At 40.9% G+C, this 21,618-nt stretch overlaps 1 long non-coding RNA gene across 1 annotated transcript in view; it reads left to right on the top strand.

Moving 5' to 3' along the window:
* LOC133228615 (uncharacterized) overlaps positions 1-21,618 on the top strand; it is an 83,458-nt gene that overhangs the window by 17,477 nt on the left and 44,363 nt on the right. Inside the window, exons 2-3 of the long non-coding RNA XR_009730294.1 lie at positions 12,952-13,083; positions 14,465-14,580. This is a non-coding gene — a long non-coding RNA (uncharacterized LOC133228615). The remainder of the gene's footprint in view (positions 1-12,951; positions 13,084-14,464; positions 14,581-21,618) is intronic.

The following is a 21,618-nucleotide window of genomic DNA, read 5'->3' as shown; positions in this document are numbered from 1 at the left end:
AGTGGGCATCAGTGTTGGCCCAGTTCTATAAACAATGCTGCAACAAGCTTCATTGTTCATGGAAGCTTATATAGCAAATGTTTATTCACTTGTTAATGTTATAAATATTTCTAATTTACAGAAAGAAATGGGTGATAATACAAAAACACTGGAGCACTCAACATTATTTTTAAAATGTTTATTAACATTTTGAATATTTACTTCAGGCTTTAAAAAAATATTAGAATTATAAAGACCTCTTTTTTTTAAACTTTTTTTATGTATTGGGTTATAGCCAGTTAACAGAGCTGTGATAGTTTCAGATGAACATTGAAAGAACTCAGCCGTATGTATACATGTATCCACTTTCCCCCAAACTCCCCGCCCATCCAGGCTGGCACATAACATTGAGCACAGTCCCATTCCTACTGGCTATATACATTAGGTCTTCCTGGTGGCTCAGCTGGTAAAGAATCCGCCTGCAATGTGGGAGACCTGGGTTCGATCCCTGGGTTGGGAAGATCCCCTGGAGAAAGGAATGGCTACCCACTCCAGTATTCTGGCCTAGAGAATTCCATGGACTGTATAGTCTATGGGGTTGCAAGAGTGGGACACAACTGAGCAACTTTTACTTTCATACAGTAGGTCCTTGTCAGTTATCCGTTTTAAATATAGCAGTGTGTACGTGTCCATCCCAAACTCCTTAACTATCCATACCCCCATCCTTCCTCCAGTAACCACAAGTTTGTTCTCTAAAGGATCTCATTATATTCCTCTTCCATTCTATTTCTTTCCCTTCCCTTATAACTACTTTAAAACAGCTATGTATTGTTCACCTCCATGTCTTACTATGTATACACAGTTCTCTCTAATTTAAAAATTTATACAACTAGGCTCATACTCCAGGTGTTGTTGTTGTTCAGTCACTGAGTTGTGTTCAATTCTTTGTGGGACCCCATGGACTGCAGCATGCCAGGCCTCCTTGTCCCTAACCATCTCCTGGAGTTCGCCCAAGTTCATGTCGATCAAGTTGGTGATGCCATCCAACCATCTAATCCTCTGCTGCCCTCTTCTTTTGCCTTCAATCTTTCCCTGCATCAGGGTCTTTTCCAGTGAGTTGGCTCTTCACATCAGGTAGCCAAAGAATTGGAGCTTCAGCATCAGTTCTTCCAGTGAGTATTCAGGGTTGATTTCCCTTAGGATTGACTGATTTGATCTCCTTGCTGTCCAAGAGACTCTCAAGAGTCTTCTCCAGCACTGCAATTCAAAAGCATCATTTTTTTTTGCATTAAACCTTCTTTATTGTCCAGCTCTCACATCTGTACATGACTACTGGTAAAACCATAGCTTTGACTATATGGACCTTTGTAGGCAAAGTGATGTCTCTGCTTTTTAATATCCTGTCTAGATTTGTCATAGTCTTCTTTCCAAGAAGCAAGCGTCTTCTAATTTCATGGCTGCAGTCACCATCCACAGTGATTTTGGAGCCCAAGAAGAGAAGATCTGTCACTGCTTCCACTTTTTCCCCTTTATTTGGAATGGAGTGATGGGACTGGGTGCCATGATCTTAGTTTTTTTAATGTTGAGTTTTAAGCCAGCTTTTTCATTCTTCTCCTTCACCCTACTCAAGAGGCTCTTAGTTCCTCTTTGCTTTCTGCCATTAGAATGGTGTCATCTGCATATCTGAGTTTGTTGATATTCCTCCCAGCAACCTTGATTCCTGCTTGTAACTCATCCAGCCTGGCATGCATTTCACATGATGTACTTTGCATGTAAGTTAAATAAACAGGGTGGCAATATACAGCATTGTCGTGCTCCTTTCCCAATTTTGAGCCAGCCAGTTGTTCCATGTAAGGTTCTAACTGTTTTGCTTCTTGAACCACATACAGACTTCTCAGAAGACAGGTAAGATCGTCTGGTATTCCCATATCTTGAAGAATTGTCCACATTTGTTGTGATCCACACAGTCAAGGGCTTTCATGTAGTCAATGAAACAGAAGTAGATGTTTTTCAGGAATCCCCTTGCTTTCTCTGTGATCCAACTAGTGTTAGCAATTTGATCTCTGGTTCTTTTGGCTTTTCTAAACCCAGCTTGTACATCTGGAAGTTGTTGATTCAAGTACTGCTGAAGCCTAGCTTAAAAGGATTTTGAGCATAACCTTACTAGTATGGGGTGGGGCAGGCGGGGGTGGGTACTTCCCTGGTGGCTCAGATGGTAAAGAATCCGCCTGCAGTAGGACATGACTTAGTGACTTCCACGCTTTACTAGCATGGGAAGTGAGCCCAATTGTCAGGTAGTTTGACCATTCTTTAGCACTGCCGTCCTTTGGAATTGGGATGAAAACTGACTTTTTCCAGTCCTGTGGCCACTGTTGGGTTTTCCAAATTTGCTGACATATTGAGTGCAGCACTTTCACAGCATCATCTTTTAGTATTTTAAATAGCTAAGCTGAAATTCCATCTCTTCCAGTAGCTTTATTGATGATAATGCTTCCTAAGGTCCATTTGACTTCACACTCTAGGATGTCTAGCTATAGGTGAGTGACCACACCATTGTGTTTATCTGGGTCATCAAGACCTTTTTGTACAGTTCTTCTGTGTATTTTGCCACCTCTTCTTAATCTCTTCTGCCTCTGTTGAGGTTTTACTGTTTCTGTCCTTTATCTTGCCCATTCTTGCATGAAATGTTCCCTTGATATCTCCAATTTTCTTGAAGAGATAGTCTATTGTTTTCCTCTATTTCTTTGCATTGTTCATTGAAGAAGGCCTTCTAATCTCTCCTTACTGTTCTTTAGAACTCTGTATTCAGTTGGATATATCTTTCCCATTCTCTCTTGCTTTTGCTTCTCTTCTCTGCTCAGCTATTTGTAAAGTCTCCTCAGACAAACCACTTTACCTTCTTGTATTTCTTTTTCTTTGGGATGGTTTTGGTCACTGCCTCCTATAAAATGTTATGAACCTATGTCCATAGTTCTTCAAGTGGTCTGTCTATTGGATCTAATCCCTTGAATCTATTTGTCACTTCTACTGTATAATCATCAGGGATTTGATTTAGGTCATACCTGAATGGTCTAGTGTTTTTCCCCACTTTCTTTAGTTTAAGCCTGAATTACGTTATAAGGAATGGATGTTCTGAGTCACATTAAGCTCCAGGTCTTGTTTTTGCTGACTGTATCGAGCTTCTTCATCTTCAGCTGCAAAGAATGTAATCAATCTGATTTTGGTATTGACCATTTGGTGGTGTCCATGTGTAGAGTCACCTCTTGTGTTGTTGGAAAAGGGTGTTTGCTATGACCAGTGTGTTCTCTTTGCAAAACTGTTAGCCTTTGCCCTGCTTCATTTTGTACTCCAAGGCCAAACTTGCCTGTTATTCTGGGTGTCTCTTGACTTCCTACTTGTGTATCTCAATCCCCTATGATGAAAAGGACATCTCTTTTTTTTAGTGTTCTAGAAGGTCTTGTAGATCTTCATAGAACTCATCAACTTCAGCTTCTTCAGCATCAGTGGTTGAGGCACAGACTTGAATTACTGTGATGTTGAATGTTTTGCCTTGCAAATGAACTGAGATCATCCTGTCATTTTTGAGATTGCACCTAAGTACTGCATGTTGGACTCTTGTTGACTATGAGGGGTACTCCATTTCTTCTATGGGATTCTTGCCCAAAGTAGTAGATATAATGGTCATCTGAATTAAATTTGCCCTTTCCCATCCATTTTAGTTCACTGATTCCTAAGATGTCGATGTTCATTCTTGTCATTTCCTGCTTGACCACATCCAATTCACCTTGATTTGTGGGTCTAACATTCCAGGTTCCTATGCAGTATTGTTCTTTACAGCATCAGACTTTACTTTCACCATCAGACACATCCACAACTGGGTGGTGTTTCTGCTTTGACTTAGCCTCTTCACTCTTTCTGGAGATATTAGTAATTGCCCTCTGCTCTTCCTAGTAGCATATTGGACACCTTCTGATCTGGGGGGGCTCATTTTCTGGTCTCATATCTTTTTGCCTTTTTATACTGTTCACGTGGTTCTCACCCCAGGCATACTGGAGTGGTTTGCCATTTCCTACCACATTTTGCCAGAACTCTCCACTGTGACCTGACCGTCTTGGGTGGCCCTGCATGGCTTGGCTCACGGCTTCACTGAGTTACACAAGCCCCTTTGCCGTGACAAAGTAGTGATCCATGAAGGGGATACTCCAGGTATCCTTCTGCAATTTGTTTTTTATTCAACATTGTATCTTTTAAGACCTATCCACATTAACCCATGTAGAGAAAATTATTTTATTTTATTTATTTAATTTTTGGAGGGTCTTTGTTGCTTTACACAGGCTATCTTTAGTTGCAGTGAGCAGGGAATACTGTTAATTGAGGTGCATGGGCTTCTCTTGTTTGGAGCACAAGCTCTAGGCATGTGGGCTTCAGTAACTGCAGCACACAGCCTCAGTATTTGCAACACACAGGCTTGGTAGTTGCGGCTCATGAGCTCTAGAGCACAGGCTCACATTGTGGTGCACTGGCTTAGTTGCTCTGTGGCATGTGGGATCTTCCTGGACCAAGGATTCAATCTATGTCTCCTGCATTGGCAGGCAGATTCTTATCCACTTCACCACCAGGGAAGTCCTAGAGCACATTTTTAAATTTTGATGGATTGAATCTACCAGTTTACTTATCTGATAATCACTTATAAGATGCATTGTTACTTATATTAGTTCCAATTATTTACTGTTTTAAACCATGGTCTATTAATCTTCCTTATCCATATCTCCTTGAGGTGTAGTTATAAGGAGGTGTGTGTGTATGTTTCAGTTCAGTTCAGTCGCTCAGTCGTGTCTGACTCTTTGCGACCCCATGAATCTCAGCACAACAGGCCTCCCTGTCCATCACCCCTAGAGTTCACTCAGACTCATGTCCATCGAGTCAGTGATGCCATCCAGCCATCTCATCCTCTGTCATCCCCTTCTCCTCTTGCCCCCAATCCCTCCCAGCATCAGAGTCTTTTCCAGTGAGTCAACTCTTTGCATGAGGTGGCCAAAGTACTGGAGTTTCAGCTTTAGCATCATTCCTTCCAAAGAAATCCCAGGGCTGATCTCCTTCAGAATGGACTGGTTGGATCTCCTTGCAGTCCAAGGGACTCTCAAGAGTCTTCTCCAACACCACAGTTCAAAAGCATCAATTCTTCGGTGCTCAGCCTTCTTCACAGTCCAACTCTCACATCCATACATGACCATAGGAAAGACCATAGCCTTGACTAGACGAACCTTTGTTGGCAAAGTAATGTCTCTGCTTTTCAATATGCTATCTAGGTGTATGTATAGTTATGTGTAAATCTGGCTGTGAAGTTGGTGGGACAGATACTGACTGTACTTGTCAACTTCATAATGATATTGCCAAATTTATAATAATTTACACTCCTATAATGTGTAAGAATTCTTATTTCCCCACATTTTTACCAGTGCTTGTTAATCTTTGTCAACCTTATCATGTGAAAGGTATCTCATCATAGTTTTTCTTTTTTATAACTTTATTTATTTTCGGCTGTGCTGGGTGTTGGTTGCTGCATGTAGGCTTTCTCCAGTTGCGGAAAACAGGGGCTACTCTCCAGTTGTGGTGAACATGTTTCTCATTGCGGTGGCTTCTCTTGTTGTGGAGCACGGGCTCTAGGGTGTGTGGGTTTAGTAGTTGTGGCTCCTGGGCTCTAGAGCACAGGCTCAGTAGTTGTGGCATGCTGCCTTAGTTGCTCCACAGCATGTGGGATCTTCGTGGATCAGAAATTGAACCCCCATCTCCTGCATTAGCAGGTGGATTCTTTACCACTGAGGCATCAGGGAAGCCCTTCATCATAGTTTTTATTTCCCATGTTTCTAGTGATTTCAGCATATTTTCAAACATTTATTGGCCATTTAGTTTTCCTCATTTGTGAATTCATATCCTTTGTCCAGTTGTTTTTTTTCTTAGGTTGATGGTCTTTTAAAAATTGATTTGGAAGAATTCTTTGTATTAGGTTGAATCACATGAAATTGCCATTTTTGTAAGTCAAAATTATTGAATATTGGCAGTTACATATATATATAAAACAAAGCTTCCCTGGTGGTTCACACTGTAAAGAATCTGCCTGCAGTGTGTGAGACCCGGGTTCTATCCCTAGGTCAGGAGGATCCCCTGGAGAAAGGAATGGCTACCCATTCCAGTATTCTTGCCTGGAGAATTCCATGGGCTGAGGAGCCTGGTGGGGTATTGTCTGTGTGATCACAAAGAATGGGACACAGCTGAGTGACTAACACTTTCACTTTCCACATAAAACAAGTATTTCTTGACATTAATCTTTTGATCATTATATGAATGTCAACTGTCTTCTGCCAGTTCAAGACTTTTATTTTAAATGTGTTTAAGACATCCTTTGGCATGTAGAAGTAAACATTAATATAGCCAATTTATCAATGTTTTCCTTTATGTTTCATGTTTTTTCCTGCGTGTTGTTTAAGGAATCTTTCTTCCTGTGCCATCAAAGAGATAGTTCAGATTTTGCTGGTGTTGATTTACTTGAAGTGGGATTTCTGGGTTAGAGAATATTTGTGTGTATTTAAATTTTACCAATGTGTTAGAGTATCCCTTTCTAAAAAAATGCCTATTTAATGAGTGAGGAGGAATATATCATTGTTTTTTAAATTTATATTTCCCTGGCAACTAGTGAAATAAAGCATCTTTTTTATGGATTTCATCATCATTTGCATTTACTCATCTGTGAGTTTTCTATTCATATTATTTGCTTTTATGTCTGTTACAATTGCTTATCTTTTTCTTACTAATTTGTGGGAGTTTTTGCATTTTACTGAGATTAGCTCCTTATCAGACATATCCATGCCAATTTTTCCCTAACCTAGCATTTACTTTTAAACTTTATCAATTGTATGCCTTTTTTAAAACAAAATTTTAAATATTTTTATATATCAAACATACCCATCTTTCCTTGTATCACTTCTATATTTTTTTGATATAAACTGTAGGAAAGTCTCCCAGATCCCTAGCTCATATATATATATATATATATATATATATATATATAGTTTCATAAAATTTCTTTTGAGATTTCGGTTTAAAATTTTTTTAAGTATTTAATCTCTCTTGACTAAATCTTCATATTTAATATAACGTAGGTGTGCAAATATAATGAAATAATTTTTTTCATCCTTGGGTATCCTGATATGTAAATAATATCACATGAAATCATATCATATATGTGTTACATGTTTGATTTGCTCCACAGCTCAAAGGTAAAAGAGTGTTAACATACCACTCTTGTTCCAATTCTATTTCAATAAGACTCAGTCCCTTCCATCATGATTGTTGGGGAGTCTGTTCTCAGTCATTTTGAAGGGAGCCCCTTTCACTCATTTGGGATCATAAAAGAACTCTTTTAGGCCCTATTGGTCAAAGATAAATGGGGATGAAGTCCCTGGTTATCAGTCAGTGGAGTTTCTCTTTGAGAGCTTGGTCTTCCTGCCCACGGAATGTATTTGTGGGCGGGCAACTCCTCTGGCAACATCTCGTTCTCCATGCTGGTGCTTGTGCACTGATATCTTTACTGAGCCTCCCTCAGGATGCCAAGTTCCTGGCCTGCCTAGGCACAAACTTCCTTCACTGCTGTAGTTGCTATCAGCTCTTGGAACTTAGCAGTTTAGAAAGGTTCAGCCTATTGTCTTCTGGAAGCCAGTGCTCCCTCCTCCCTCTCCTAAAGGTTGGGTTCTTCTGCCTTCTTGCTCTCCAAATAGGCAGCCTTGATCTGAGCTTAGATTCTCTTCCTTGGGCTTGAGAAACATAAAATATGTTACCAGTAGGATAGTGAGGAGTGAGGGCACAAGAGAGTTTTGGTGAAGCAGGTCTAGACTTTATGGTCAAAGGCCTGGCTATATTTTCTCCGAGTAAGAAATATCACTCTTCAGATGTTCAGTAATTCATCTCCTCTACACCAAGTAGGAATAGTGTGCTTTTCCTCAGATAACAAAAGCTTTATAATATGGTTCATTCTGCCTGTCCTGCTGCATTTAATTGTTGACAACTCACATATTATATACCATATCACATTTTATATGTATTTGTGTATATATTTGTAATATATATTTATATAATTGTAAAATATAAATTGTGTATATATCTATATATTATATATGTAAATATCTGGAAGGATTACATTAACTTATTTGTGGCTGACTCTAAAGGCTAGGAATTACTAAAAAATTTTTTTTCATTTCTATAACTTTTGAATCATTATCATTTTTATCTCTGCAGCTAGAAAAATAAATACATTTAGGAAAATGTCACAGAATGTTAAAAGGATGTTGGTAGCAAGCAAAAGCTTTCTAAACAAAACCTGCAAAAGTTTTCCAGATATTTACACTTAGAAAGACCCTTTTTAGATACTTAGGGGAAGGAAGTGATGATGACTGGACAGTAACAAGTGAGAGATGTCTTATTTATTTCAAAAAGTTGTTCAGTATAATGAAAAGATCCCTGAATTTGTAGTCAGGCTGTTGGGGGTTTTGTCATGGCTTTACTGTGAAATACCTGTGTAATTTTGATAAACCATTAAACCCTTAGCTTCTAATTTTTTCCAAAAACTGGACAATCTCTAAAGTCTCCTTCAGCTCTAGAATTTTGTAATATATATGATTTAGAGATTCTTAGCTAATAGCTATGACGCCAGTTTCAGCTATCATAGTGTCACTAGCCATAAAACATCCAAACTAGCTTTCCTCCTTGAGAAGGTAGATGTATCTGCCTGCCATTCCTTCAGCCCTTCCTGATTTGCATTGACCACTGAACCAAATGCTTATTAGAGCTTTTGCCTGGAAAATGCCTCACTGACTGGAGAGCTAAGATTTTGCTCCCCATATGGTGGAGTTAAACAGACTGCCACCAGATCCAACAGCTGGGCTGATGCCTTCTGGGCAGCCTGCCAGCACATGTGAACAGAGATGTGCTTGCTGGGCACTGGGATCTCCATAGACATTCTTGCCTCTGCTCACTGTCTCTCCTTAGGCCTTCAAGGCCTGCACAGCTGTGCAACTATGTCCCGGTCACCAGGAGAAGCTGCCTTTATGCGGTAAAGATGACTCTGAGACACTGATCTCCAAAGCTAATTGCCTGTCTGTAATAGATTTGTTCTCAGTTTCTACCTTTTAATTGTCTTACTCTGCTCTGCCCTGGGCAGCACTAATGGTTTTAGTCTCCTACCCTACCTAACTGAATAGTTCTTTTCAACAAGGTAGAAGAAAAATCTGTTTCCATCATCCCAACACCAGGTCCACCCCACCTTTATAGCGGGGGCTTCTTAAAAGTAACATTTTGGAGAACTGAACCAAGGATGGCAAAAGATGATGCTATTTCCCATAACAGAATCAATGTTCTTTTATCCCTAAAGATGTTAACTGTAGTTATGCAGGGTGTTTAGCCTAGAAATCCTAGGATTTCAGCATTGGGTATGTTTCAATATCATATTATCTGACTAAATTTCCGTATGTCTATCAATTCATATTAAGAATATATGACTATTCTTAATTCATATGAATATATAACCTGCCCTAGTTCCTGTTGACCAGTCTAGCTTAGAAGTATTGTTGTTGTTTAGTTGCTAAGTTGTGTCCTACTCTTTGTGACCCCATGAACTAGAGCCTGCCAGTCTCCTCTGTTCATGGGATTTTCCAGGCAAGAATATTGGAGTTGGGTGCTATTTCCTCCTCCAGGGAATCTTCCCAACCCAGGGATTGAAGCCTGGGTCTCTTGTGTCTCCTGTGTTGGCAGGTGGCTTCTTTACCACTGCACCACCGGGAAGCCCATTTACAGTATATCTGGGCCCTATTTAATAATGGATAATAAGACAGAATGGGGTATAATTCTAGAGTAGCTTTTATTTTTTAATTTAAAAAATATTCATTTACTTATTTATTCATTTAATCACTCGGTCATTTGGCTGTGCCGGGTCTTAGTTGCAGCAGGTAGGATCTTTAGTTGTAGTATGCGAACTCTTAGTTGCACTGTGCAGTATCTAGTTCCCTGACTAGGGATCGAACCCTGGGCCCCTTGCATTGGGAGTGTGGAGTCCCAGCCACTGGACCACCAGGGAAGTCCTAGAGTAGCTTTTAAAGTAAGAAATGCCTAGATTCCAGGTGATAAAAGAATTTAGTCTCATTTAAACCCAGAAGGATATTAAGCATAAATAAATGAAATTTCTCATTTCTCCTGTGCTTGGAGAGTTTGGATGTGAGTATTGGTGGATATACACTGCGATGTTTATCCAAGCAGACTGTTGTGTTCTTTGAGCCTACTGTTATGAGAGCTGTTGGAATGGGGAACAAAGAGCATGGGTAGATGGAGTCTTCATGCATTTAATTTATGAAAACTCAGTATATATTTCTCTCAATACACAAGAGCAACCATTTAAATTGTACTGGTGATTCTTTCTGACAGTCTACTTACTGAGGTTGTGTTAGAGAGACGGACCTGCGAGACAGGTGTAGCTGACTTACAATGTGTAGACCATTTATATATATAGAAATGTGACTTTGTTTTTTTCATAACTGAACACAACTTAGGCCTCAAGCCCTCATTTTTGGTAGGCAATGTAAACTTTGTTATTTAAAATTAACTCCGTCACTTCTAGTTTTATACTTAGTCTCTTTGGTCACATACTTGGACACCAGTAGTATTCTTCCCTTCACCATCCTTCTACTCAGGGAAGACCCAAGTTACAGGTCTTGTCCAAGTGTTCTCTGGTCTTTGCTGACCTCGACTGAGACGTGACTTCTCTTCTTTAGTTTGTGGACTTTGTAACAGCATCTTACTGCTGATGGTTGGCAGTCCAGGCTCCATGTTCATATTCTGCACATTGCCCTTGATCTAACCCAGGCCTCTTTGGGTCCAATGGCCCTCTCAGCATGTCTTCATCCTCCTCGTGGATGAAGGAACCCTCAGTTTTTCTCCCCTGAATAGTGGAGTACATGGACTGAGGGGCAGGGGGTGAGGCTGCTTTCAGACTTCTGATGCCATGGATGCCTTTGACTTGATGATTGAGAGCTGTATTGCCATTAGAATTATTAGAAGCAAACAGAACTCATTCATGACTATTTCAAATCAGCCTACACACTGATCTACTGTTCTCTCAATCGGTCCCCAGTTACCAGATGCTGAATGCAGTTCTTGTGTTTTAAAGATATGTTGTTTTTATCAACAATATTGCCCCTAAATGAAAGTCAACCATTTACTTTAGTGCCTAACCAAAGTCAGAGAAAACACTAAGTTAGATTTACTCAGATATAGCATGTGTTGGGGGACAACAGAGGATGAGATGGTTGAATGGCATCACCAACTAGATGGATGTGGGTTTAAGCAAGCTCCAGGAGTTGGTGATGGACTGGGAAGCCTGGCGTGTTGCAGTCTGCTGCTGCTGCTGCTGCTAAGTTGCATCAGTCATGTCTAACTCTGTGCGACCCCATAGATGGAAGCCCACCTGGCTCCTCTGTCCCTGGGATGCTCCAGGCAAGAACACTGGAGTGGGTTGCCATTTCCTTCTCCAATGCATGAAAGTGAAAAGTGAAAGTGAAGTCGCTCAGTCATGTCCGACTCTTAGTGACCCCATGGACTGTAGCCTACCAGGCTCCTCCATCCATGGGAGTTTCCAGGCAAGAGCACTGGAGTGGGTTGCCATTGCCTTCTCCAAATATCCACATCTTACCTTCTCTAATTTCTTTTGCATGTTTTATCTTTACCTCACAGTTAGCCACTTGTCATAAAGCATCTCTTTCCTCATCACTCCTCAACACTTTACCCTGCTTTATTTTCTGTACAATACTCACACTTTAACATATTCTCTGTGTGTGTGTGTGTGTGTGTGTATGTATGTACAGATGTACTTTGGGACTTTGTTTTGTTAATTGTCTTTTTGTCCATTAGAAAGTCAGTGACACAACCCCAACACTAAGAACTGTTCCTGGAAAATGATAGACAAGTATTTGTGAAATGAATTAGCGTGCTGCTCTCCGATTAGCAATAGAACACATTTGAGAATTTCATTAGTGTGTGTCGTCTTTGTCGTTTCCTCTTCAGAGACTCTGTAACAATCAGTTTGTTCTGCTTTGATAGACATAACTCTCTCAGCCTTATGTCTTAACTCTATCCTTCTGCTGATTGCAAAGTTGAAAGCAAAGATCGGTTCTTACCCACCTTTGCATCCAAGTTGCTCTTCATACATAAAGTTGCTTCTCATATTAGGCCCCATAAAGAGTTTGCTGTATTTCCTAGTTAAACAGAATCTCTCTAACCAGTCTTTATATAATGGGCTTTCCTTGTGGCTCAGACGCCTGCAGTGCAGGAGACCCTGGTTCAATCCCTGCGTTGGGAAGATCCCCTGGAGGAGGGCATGGCAACCCATTCCAGTATTCTTGCCTGGAAACAGAAGAGCCTGGAGGGTTGCAGTCCATGGGGTCACAAAGAGTCAGACACAACTGAGCGACTAAGCACAGTCTTCATTTATCATGGACAGAGTTTTACCTTCTTTGTAATTCTTCTGTGTCTCTGAAAGCACCACACAGAATTGTTCAGAAAAGCATCATGACTTCCTGTGTGTGCATGCTGAGTCGCTTCAGTCGTGTCTGACTCTGTGACCCCGTGGACTGTAGCCTGCCAGGCTTCTCTGTCCATGGGATTCTCCAGGCAAGAATGGTGGAGTGGGTTGCCATTTCCTCCTCTAGGGGATCTTCCGACCCAGGGATTAAACCTGAGTCTCTTACGTCTCCTGCATTGGCTGGTGGGATTTTTACCACTAGTGCCACCTGGGAAGCCCCCTGACTTGCTGGACGGATCTAAATGCACACACTGAGGCATTACATGCCACGCAAGGCCCAGTGCATTACATTGACTTTGGATACACAGAAGACCATCAGTGAAAGTCGACTGGTTTTTCTTCTTTTACAGGACAAGGCCTGAGATGTCATAAGGACTCTATATACCTCAGCAGTTTGGACTACACCACCAGAGTGCACAGCCATTCCACATTCATTTCTCTTGCATCTCCAGCACCATGAAACTGATAAACCCCAGCTGCTGGTGAGTGCTCTCCACAATGCCAGGAACTGATTTAGTTCTTTGCATACATTTTCTCAATTAATCCTTACTTGAGGCATGGACTGTTATTATCTTCCCTCTACACAAGTGGCGACTCGGGCACAGAGAGATTAAGCAACTTGCCCAAGGTCACACAGTGAGTCACTGGTGGGGCTCAGATTCAAACCCAGGCCCCCTGCTCCAGAGCCCTCACACTTAATCTCATTGTTCTGCTGCATCTGTGTTATCTGCTTAACACATCCACTGAGGAAGACTCTAGCAGCCAGGTTAGCGTCCTGTGTAATGTCTAATCCATAAAGGTAATATATAATGTGATTAAAAGTTAAAAAAAAAAAATCACAGCCTGTAATTGAGTGCCTCATTAGCTGCAGGGTGTAGGGAATATAGGCTACAGTTCACTTATCTGAATCCAACGCTCTCACGGTCCAAACTTCCACAACAAGCCCAGGCCGATCAGTGTTTGAAATCTGCTTCTCAGTTCAGCATTTGTGATTTTATAATGATTTCCACATGCATTAGCAACCTATTAATGGGCCGGTATATGGGAACAGTTGTCTTATGAAGTGAGGGTTTCTTTTTTTTTCTTCTTTTCTTTTCCATTAAAACCACAGGTCTACAGAATGAAAATGCTCAATATAATGAGTATAACCTGGAAAGTAATTTCATGGGCTGTAGTACTTTGATGGCAATAATTCTTGGATGTCAAAGGATAAGGACACAGTTTTCTGCTTCCAATTTTATTCTTAGAAAATGATGGTACTGAGCCATCCACAGAGTAGTCCCCTGTAGATTAATTCCAGTTTTTCTTTTGGAGAGGAGATTTAAGGGAAGTCTTAATCTGCTTTATATTTAACTCTTATCTCCACACTATGAATTAAAAATAGAAAGATGGACTCTAGTCTCACCTCTACAGACCCTCTGAGGGCTAAAGTTACCCCAGAGAAAGGATGGTCTGTGAGCTGCTCCAGGTCTCTTGTCTGGCTTAGCACCCCTCACTGACTTTCCCAACAGCTGCCTCTTTCTAATTTTCAGTCCTTATATTAACATGTCTAGAATGAGCTGTCTTTATTCTATGATGCTTGAATGACATTTAGCATTTTCCTCAGGTACTTTTCATTTCTCAAAAAACTGAGTGAATTCTGAAATTTCCTGCATCCTCTGGTTGGTTGTTCCTAAATCCATGCTTAAGGTGGGAAAAAAAGTGAAGAGTAGTTTACACTGCTTTCTCTTCAGCCAGTAAAAATTGCTCTGAAGTAGGCTTCCCCAATGCCCCTTCTCCTCTCTTCTACCCTCCCTCTCCCTTCCATTTCCCATTCTCCCCACATTTTCCGAATCCTCTTTTCTCTTCCTTTTCTCCTCCCAGATCAAACCAAGGTCTGAGACAGCAGGAAGGGCAGGACACTGCAGGTGCTGGTGGAGGAGTTGGAGTTAGGCTCACTTTCCTGCCCCATCTCCTAACTTGAAGCTTCTGAAATACAGGTGAGGGTCATTTATCCAAAAACTAATCATCTAGTCAATCTAGATTGGAAAGAGTAAGAAACCTCTAGGAAAACCTCTACAGTTTGGGGTTTCTGACACTTCAAACCCGGTGAAGTTAACATTGTGAACTTGTGAATTGTGGCTTATGTGACCGTGGGGAGAAAGCCAACCACATAGTAAGCAAGCTGAACATCTCTCTGTCCTCCCTTAATTTATAGACAATTTCCCTCCCTTTTTCCTCCTGCATCTTACACCAGTGACAAGTTTCAGTTCCAAAGTCTTAACCCAAAATACCCAAGAGACCGTTTTATGCTTAATTGTAAAGTTGTACAACTTCAGGGAAGAGGAGCTGTTGTATTTTTTCTGTATTCCCTCCTTTTCACCACTAAGTCATGGGAGCAATAACAGTGACCCCTGACTGAACACATGCTGTGTGCCTGACTGGTGGGGGGAGGGGTCCTGAATGTACTCAGAGGAAACAGAGCTCCTCAAATCGTGAGGCCACCCACCCCCTTTTGGACAGATGCAGACAGGCTCCGGGACAATGCTTCTTAAATGGTAGATTGTTTAATAGAACATGTTAGCTGGGGAGGCTGGCATTTTTAAAAATAAAGAAAATGGAATGAAATAGAACAAAACAGAAAAATATCAGAGGACATTGCATGTGGTAGGAGTAAGTATTATTTTGTGAGCCTTTGCTTTTAGTTAAAAGTGGAGAGTCTGACAGTGCTTACTGGGAGCTCCGCCCGCTCTCCCAGTCTCCCTTACAACCAGCCAGGTGACTGAGGTCTGGCTGTGGTAGCACATCCAGGGTGATCTGTGGCACGTGGAACTCGCCCACGTAGGTTTCCCAGTTTCTTCCTTCCATATATCTGGTGGATGACACCAGGGCCACCTTGAAGCCACAAGATGTCAGAGCCACAGTGTGAAGCAGCCTAGGTCCCTGAGTCATCATTGGAAGGAATGCCACCCACAAGAGTCACTTACTTGACCAGGGACACCAGCCATCAGCTTTATGTAAAAAGAAATTCTATGATCTTAAGCCAGATTGTTTCACCTTGTGTGTGTGTACATGCCTTATGCTACATTTATTTCTAATGTAGATTATAGTGAGAGACATTTGAAAGCCACTGCTCAGGACAGGGTGTGGTCCTAGATCAACTGCAGTTGAATCCTGTGGGATGTTCACTACTAATGCAGATTTCTGGGCCCTGCCAAGATCTGCTCTGTAAGGATCTGGGGCCTGGGAATGTTTGACAAACTCCACAGAAAAACTTTCTGAACGCTTAAGTTTAAAGAGAACTTTGGCCTCAGTATTGATAGAAACATTTTCTTGGCAGCCCTGGGGCTGGATAAGCTTTATACCTATTTTCTTTGGTCACTGTCCAAAGTGTGAGTCTCTCCCTATTCTCCACTCTATCTATACCCTATATATAATCTTATTACAATAGTGCTCTGTACTGATTCACATAATCCTTTTCTAAGAACATTTTCCACTCCTCCCCTTTTTCCTAAACACTTAACTGTCCTCTAAAAAGTCTGCTGTGTAACAAATGCCCCTATGCCTCCCTCTTCCCTAGACATTTTCTGGCTCTCCCCTGAGTTATCAGTTCTGCTTCCCATTCAAATGGGAGCTGTTCATTTTCCACGTTTTTATGTGGAATTTTATGTGTATTCTCAGAGTTGAAAAGCGGGGCAAGTCCCTTCCTTGTTACTCAACTGCAGCTTCCCAACCATGACTGCCCCCATCCTTTTGGATAGACTCATACTAATTAATGTATAGAGTTACAAAGGAAATTCATAATCTCTCATTATAAGAAATCTAATTCTGGCTAATTCAGCAACTCTTTCCATATTTCTACTTTGTCTTCTTCCACATGTTTATCCTTTAACTTGTTTCTTCATGGTCACAAGATGGCTGCCATAACTCCAAATATGACATCCCTCACAGCTATTTCAGTATGAATTTCCTATGGCTGTAACAAATTGTCACCGACTTGGTGGCTTAAGCTATGATAATTTATTCTGTCACTTGTTGGAGGCCAGAAATCTGAAGTCAGTATCACTGAGCTGAAATCAAGGTGTTGGCAGGGCCATCTTCCCTCCAAATGCTCTAGGTGTGAGTCTGTTCCTTGCCTCTTCCAGCTTCTGGTGGCTGTCACTATTCCATGGCTTGTGGCTGCATTACTCCAGTCCCTGCCTTCATCTTCACATCGCCTTTTCTTCTGTGTGTGTCTTTCTTTCTCTTCTGTATCAAATTCCTTTCTGCCTCTTTCTTAAAATTGGGACACGTGTGATTGCATTTAGGGCCCACCTGGATAATTCAGGATCATCTCCCCATCTCATGTCCTAGCCTTCATTATATCTGCAAAGATTCTTTGCCCATAAAAACTCACATGTATAAATTCCAGGGATTAGCACCTGATATTTCTAAATATTGTTATTTGGCTTACCTACAATATCCAAAGATACAAAGGGCAGTGTCTCCTCATCTACAGTTTCTTAACAGGGAGAAATTCTTTTCTCAGAAGCGCACCATCTTAGCCGGTTCCGACTGTCAGAATACTATAGCCTGGGTGGCGTAAACAACAAGCATTTATTTCTCACAATTCTGGAGGCTGGGAAGTCCAGGATCAAAGCACTGGCAGACCCAGTATCTGGTGAAATCACTTCCTGATTTGCAGACAGTTGAATCTTGTTATTTCCTTATGTGGCTGAGAGAGAATTTCTCTCAATCACATTTTTTTTTCTTATAAGAGCACTAACCTCATTTGAAAGTGTCTACCTTCTTGACTTAATTACCTCCAAGAGGCTTCACTTCCTAATACATGGTGATGGTGGTGGAGGGGATGTTAGAATTATACATACAAATTTTGAGAGAACACAAACATTCAGTATGTAACACCCCTACCACCAGTATGGTGCCTGCTAATCCTGTTGGCTGGATATGTATCATAAACCCATGTATATAGCCTCTGTGGGGAACAGAGGCTCTGTCACCGCCCCCCCCAAAAAAAAAAAAAGGAAATGATGAAGGATGAGGGAAGGCTATTGGTTAGACCATCAATAATCTACATTAGGATTCCTGTGTCTTTACAGTTCATATCTATTAATATGATGTTGATGTTGTTCTCTTTTGGTTTTTTGCTGATCCTTCTGTGTGGACTATCTAACCATTGACAATTCAATTATTTGACCTCCTCATCTTTCAGTGACCATTCCCTACTCTCTCCCTGTCTTTCGGTGCCATAGCTTCAACCTGGACCTGAATATCACCTGAAACTTCTCCTTTTCTGAAATAGCAACGACAGACAACTGCCTGTCTGACCACCTTCTCACATCCTTCCCGCTTACTCATTTCAATTCTCCTCTGTCCTTTCTGCCTATCCATCAGCCATTCCTTTCTTGAGTTTCCTTCTATCCAGAATATATTGCCCATATTCTAAATTCCCTTGACTCTTGGTCCTTCCATTGAAGTTACCTTGCAAAACCCCAGTCTTGGATGAACCCTCTATCTGCTTGCTCAAACTTCTTCCTTGCCATTAATTCTTACCCTGTCATTCTCAGGAGATAACTTTACTTCATCTTTAATTAAAATAGAAGAAATCTGATGGAAATGACTCAATTTCCCATCACTACATTTATTGTCTCTGTACTGAGATGTTTAATCTTCTGGTCTTGTTACAGTGGAATAAAACTCTTCTGCTAGAGGCCTATCCTTCTGCTTATCCTGTGGAAATACAACTAATTTCTGGTCAATGAGATATAAGTAGAATTGTAGTATGGAGGCATTTAGGAAGCTTTTTAAAAGACAGTGGGCACATATCCTTTGCCCTGTTCCTCTAGTCTGTTTCTCCATCCAGATTCCTGGAAATATGAATGTGATCACTGGAACTCCTGCAGTTATATTTTAAGAATGATGCTTATGTAATGGCTGAGTAGCTAGAACTTCTGTAAGTCATTTTTAAATCATTCAGATTTCTCATCCACACAGGTATAATGCTTCTCTCAGATTCTCAAACCACACTCTTAGGACGTGTTTAAAATTTTTTTATGCTAAAATAACTTTATTTTTAGGCTGAAAAGTGTTAATCACTCAGCTCAGTAGTGTCCAACTCTTTGCAACCCCATGGACTGTAGCCCGCCAGGCTCCTCTGTCCATGGAATTCTCCAGGCAAGAACACTGGAGAGGGTAGCCTTTCCCTTCTCCAGGGGATTTTCCTGACCCAGGGATTGAACCCAGGTCTCCCACATGCAGGCAGATTCTTTACCCTCTGAGCTACCAGGGAAGCCCATGGTACTGAAAGAACTTCTGTCTTCTTCCCAACCTTGATTATATATTAGTCTGCTTCCATCAGCTTACCTCTGGAAAAGCCATGTCCTTTCCCAATTCCTGGCTTTCCTCTTCCTCACAGAGATGATATTAATAGGTGTTGAGGGAGAGCAGGGGAGTGTTGAGTGTGAAAAGAAGAAAACGTTGCTCTATTACCTATATGTAATTCTGGTCGGTTTTTAGCAAAATTGTATCATTCTCTCTCTTCTCTTCTCTTGTGCTTTAGTTTCTGTGCTCCTTTTACCTTGTTTAGAAGTTGATCCAGAGCAGAAACGATACTCAAACTACACATCAGCAGCATCAAGCTTTCATTCTTTTTGCGTCCTGATATTTTGAAAATATTAAAAAGAGGGCTTTTGTGTGATTTCTTTCCACAGGGGCACAGAAAACACCTTCTTGATGGAAAATATAACCTGATTGTTTGTCTCAGAGTCTGAGTTGAACCGAGAAAAGATTCTCAAAAAATATTCTTCAAAAGTTGTCCAAAAAGGAAATGGGGGTAGCTGGTTTACCTCCCCCACCTGACCTCCTTCTGCTTTGCTGCCCAAGTAGCAATTTTGAGAGGCAAACCTGATTGTTCACTCTCCTACTTAAAACCCTGCAGTGGCTGATCCTGATGCCATCTTTCACCTCTGTCCATCTCACACCCTGTGCCTCCAGTTACCCTGAACTGCTTGCAGTAACCTGTGCTATTTCAAATCTGCTCTTTCTTTTTGTTGTTCTTTTCTGGACTGACTTGCAACCCCATCCTTCTATTAATAAGAAATACCCATTCACCTTCAGGGCTCAGTTCAAGAAACTTCTTGTCATTTGTGAAGCTTCTTGTCCGCCTTCCAACTTCTTCTTGTTTCCCTTCTTCCAACTGACGTTTTCCTTCAGTTTGTCCTCTCTGAATAAGTCTAATAACATGTACCATACTTGACTGCAAAATTACTTGATGTGTTAGTGTCCTTCTATTTGACTATAAGCTCGCCAAAGGCTTAATCATTCTTTCATTGACCAAGTAATTCATAAACATTTTCTTTTTGTAAAAGAATCAACCATACAGAACATGAATGTTTCCTTTCACTTCTAACTCCCTCAGTCTCCCGACCACCATCTTATTCATATGTGAACCTTCAGTGCCTACCTAGTTCAGTGTCTGGCACACAGAAACCCAAAAATTGTGTTTTGAATGAATGGAATGAATGAATGAAAGAAAGACTAACTATCCTTTTAAGATTATCAACCAGTAACACATCTGATCATAAATCTGAGTTTAAATTCCCGTTAATAGTGTGCAACTTCCTCACTCCACGATAACATCATGTATGTGCTCTCTTGTGGTTTATTTTTGCTAACTCACTGTCTGAGTCTTTAGTCTCCTTCAGGTCCTGTTTACTTTATTCAAAGCTCTGCTCCTCTGCTAGCGCAGTTTACATTGGGAGGAAGTTTTCCTATTGCCTGTGCAGTGTAAATTGGTTTCTAAACAATCTTGCCCACAGTCTCCATTAATATGGCACTGTAGAGCAAGGCAGGATAAAATATTCAAAGTAGCAGGAGTTACTTTTTAGGATGATTGAATATGATGAAGGAGCCAAGGACAAAGGGTAATTTATTCCAAAGGAAGTCAACACCTTTGCTTTGCACTAGCTCTTGCAGCTAAAAAATAGGGCTGGTAATTGGACTTGCTTTATGAAAATCTCATTAGCATTAGCATATAACTAAAATGCACAGCTCCATAGTTAATTGCAATCCTGCACTGCGGTTAACAACTACAGTGATGACATTTGCATATTGCACATAAAATTAAAAATGCATGTCAGATAGGTGCTCTTTTAGAAAAAAAATCCTTGAATAACATTGCATTCACTACAATAATCGGAAAGATTTTGAATTTGAATGGAAATTATATGTATAGTATGAGCTTTAGAAAGACAGAGGAGCCTGATCAAAGAGGAGGGGAAGCTAAATATGAAACATTGCATAGGCAGAACTCCAGCAGCTGGGATCTTCAAGGGCAGGGACCTGTAATACTGAACTGTGTGTGCTTTGTGTGAATGCCACCCTTTCTTCTGAGAGTTTCATTTCACTTTCCAGGCATCAGTCTCATCTTGATGCTTTTCCTCTAGACTACAAACTCCTTGAGATCATGGACTTGATCTTTTTAAACCTTTGAGTCCCACAATACTTAGCATGTACAGGCACTCAATGATTTGTAGGTGTGAACCACTCAAGCCCTCTCGAATTGGATCCAGTAGACCTGAGGGGCTGTGTACTGAAGTGATTAAGAGTGGATGTTTTCACTTCCATGTCCCTGAGCCAGTTGCCTTTCAGCGAGTCGCTTCAACCTCCCTAAGCCTCTGTTTCCTCTGCTATAAAATGTTTTCTGCCTTATAGGATTTTTGAGAAGATTTAGAAAGATAACGCATACATAATACTTACCACAGCACTGTGCCTGGCACATAGCAAGTGCTATTATTGTTGTGTTTGCTGTTGTTTTGAGGTTAAAAATCATGGGAAAGGACATGTTGAGGCTGAGTGTTAGTCCTGGTGCCAATCAACTACAAGACAGAACAGCGTTACTGTGAGTAATAATACTTACCACAGGGCCGATAATTTTTGTTCCATTTCACCAAAAAAGAAAATGAGTTCTTGAAAAGAGATTGGCAGGGGCATAAGACAACTATACCACTTTCTCTGTGAATACAAAGATCCATGACCAG

The sequence above is a fragment of the Bos javanicus genome, chromosome 17 (genome assembly GCF_032452875.1).
Source record: "Bos javanicus breed banteng chromosome 17, ARS-OSU_banteng_1.0, whole genome shotgun sequence".
NCBI lineage: Eukaryota > Metazoa > Chordata > Mammalia > Artiodactyla > Bovidae > Bos > Bos javanicus.
The sequence above is the reverse complement of the archived record's forward strand: the minus strand, read 5'-3'. Positions and strand labels throughout refer to the sequence as shown.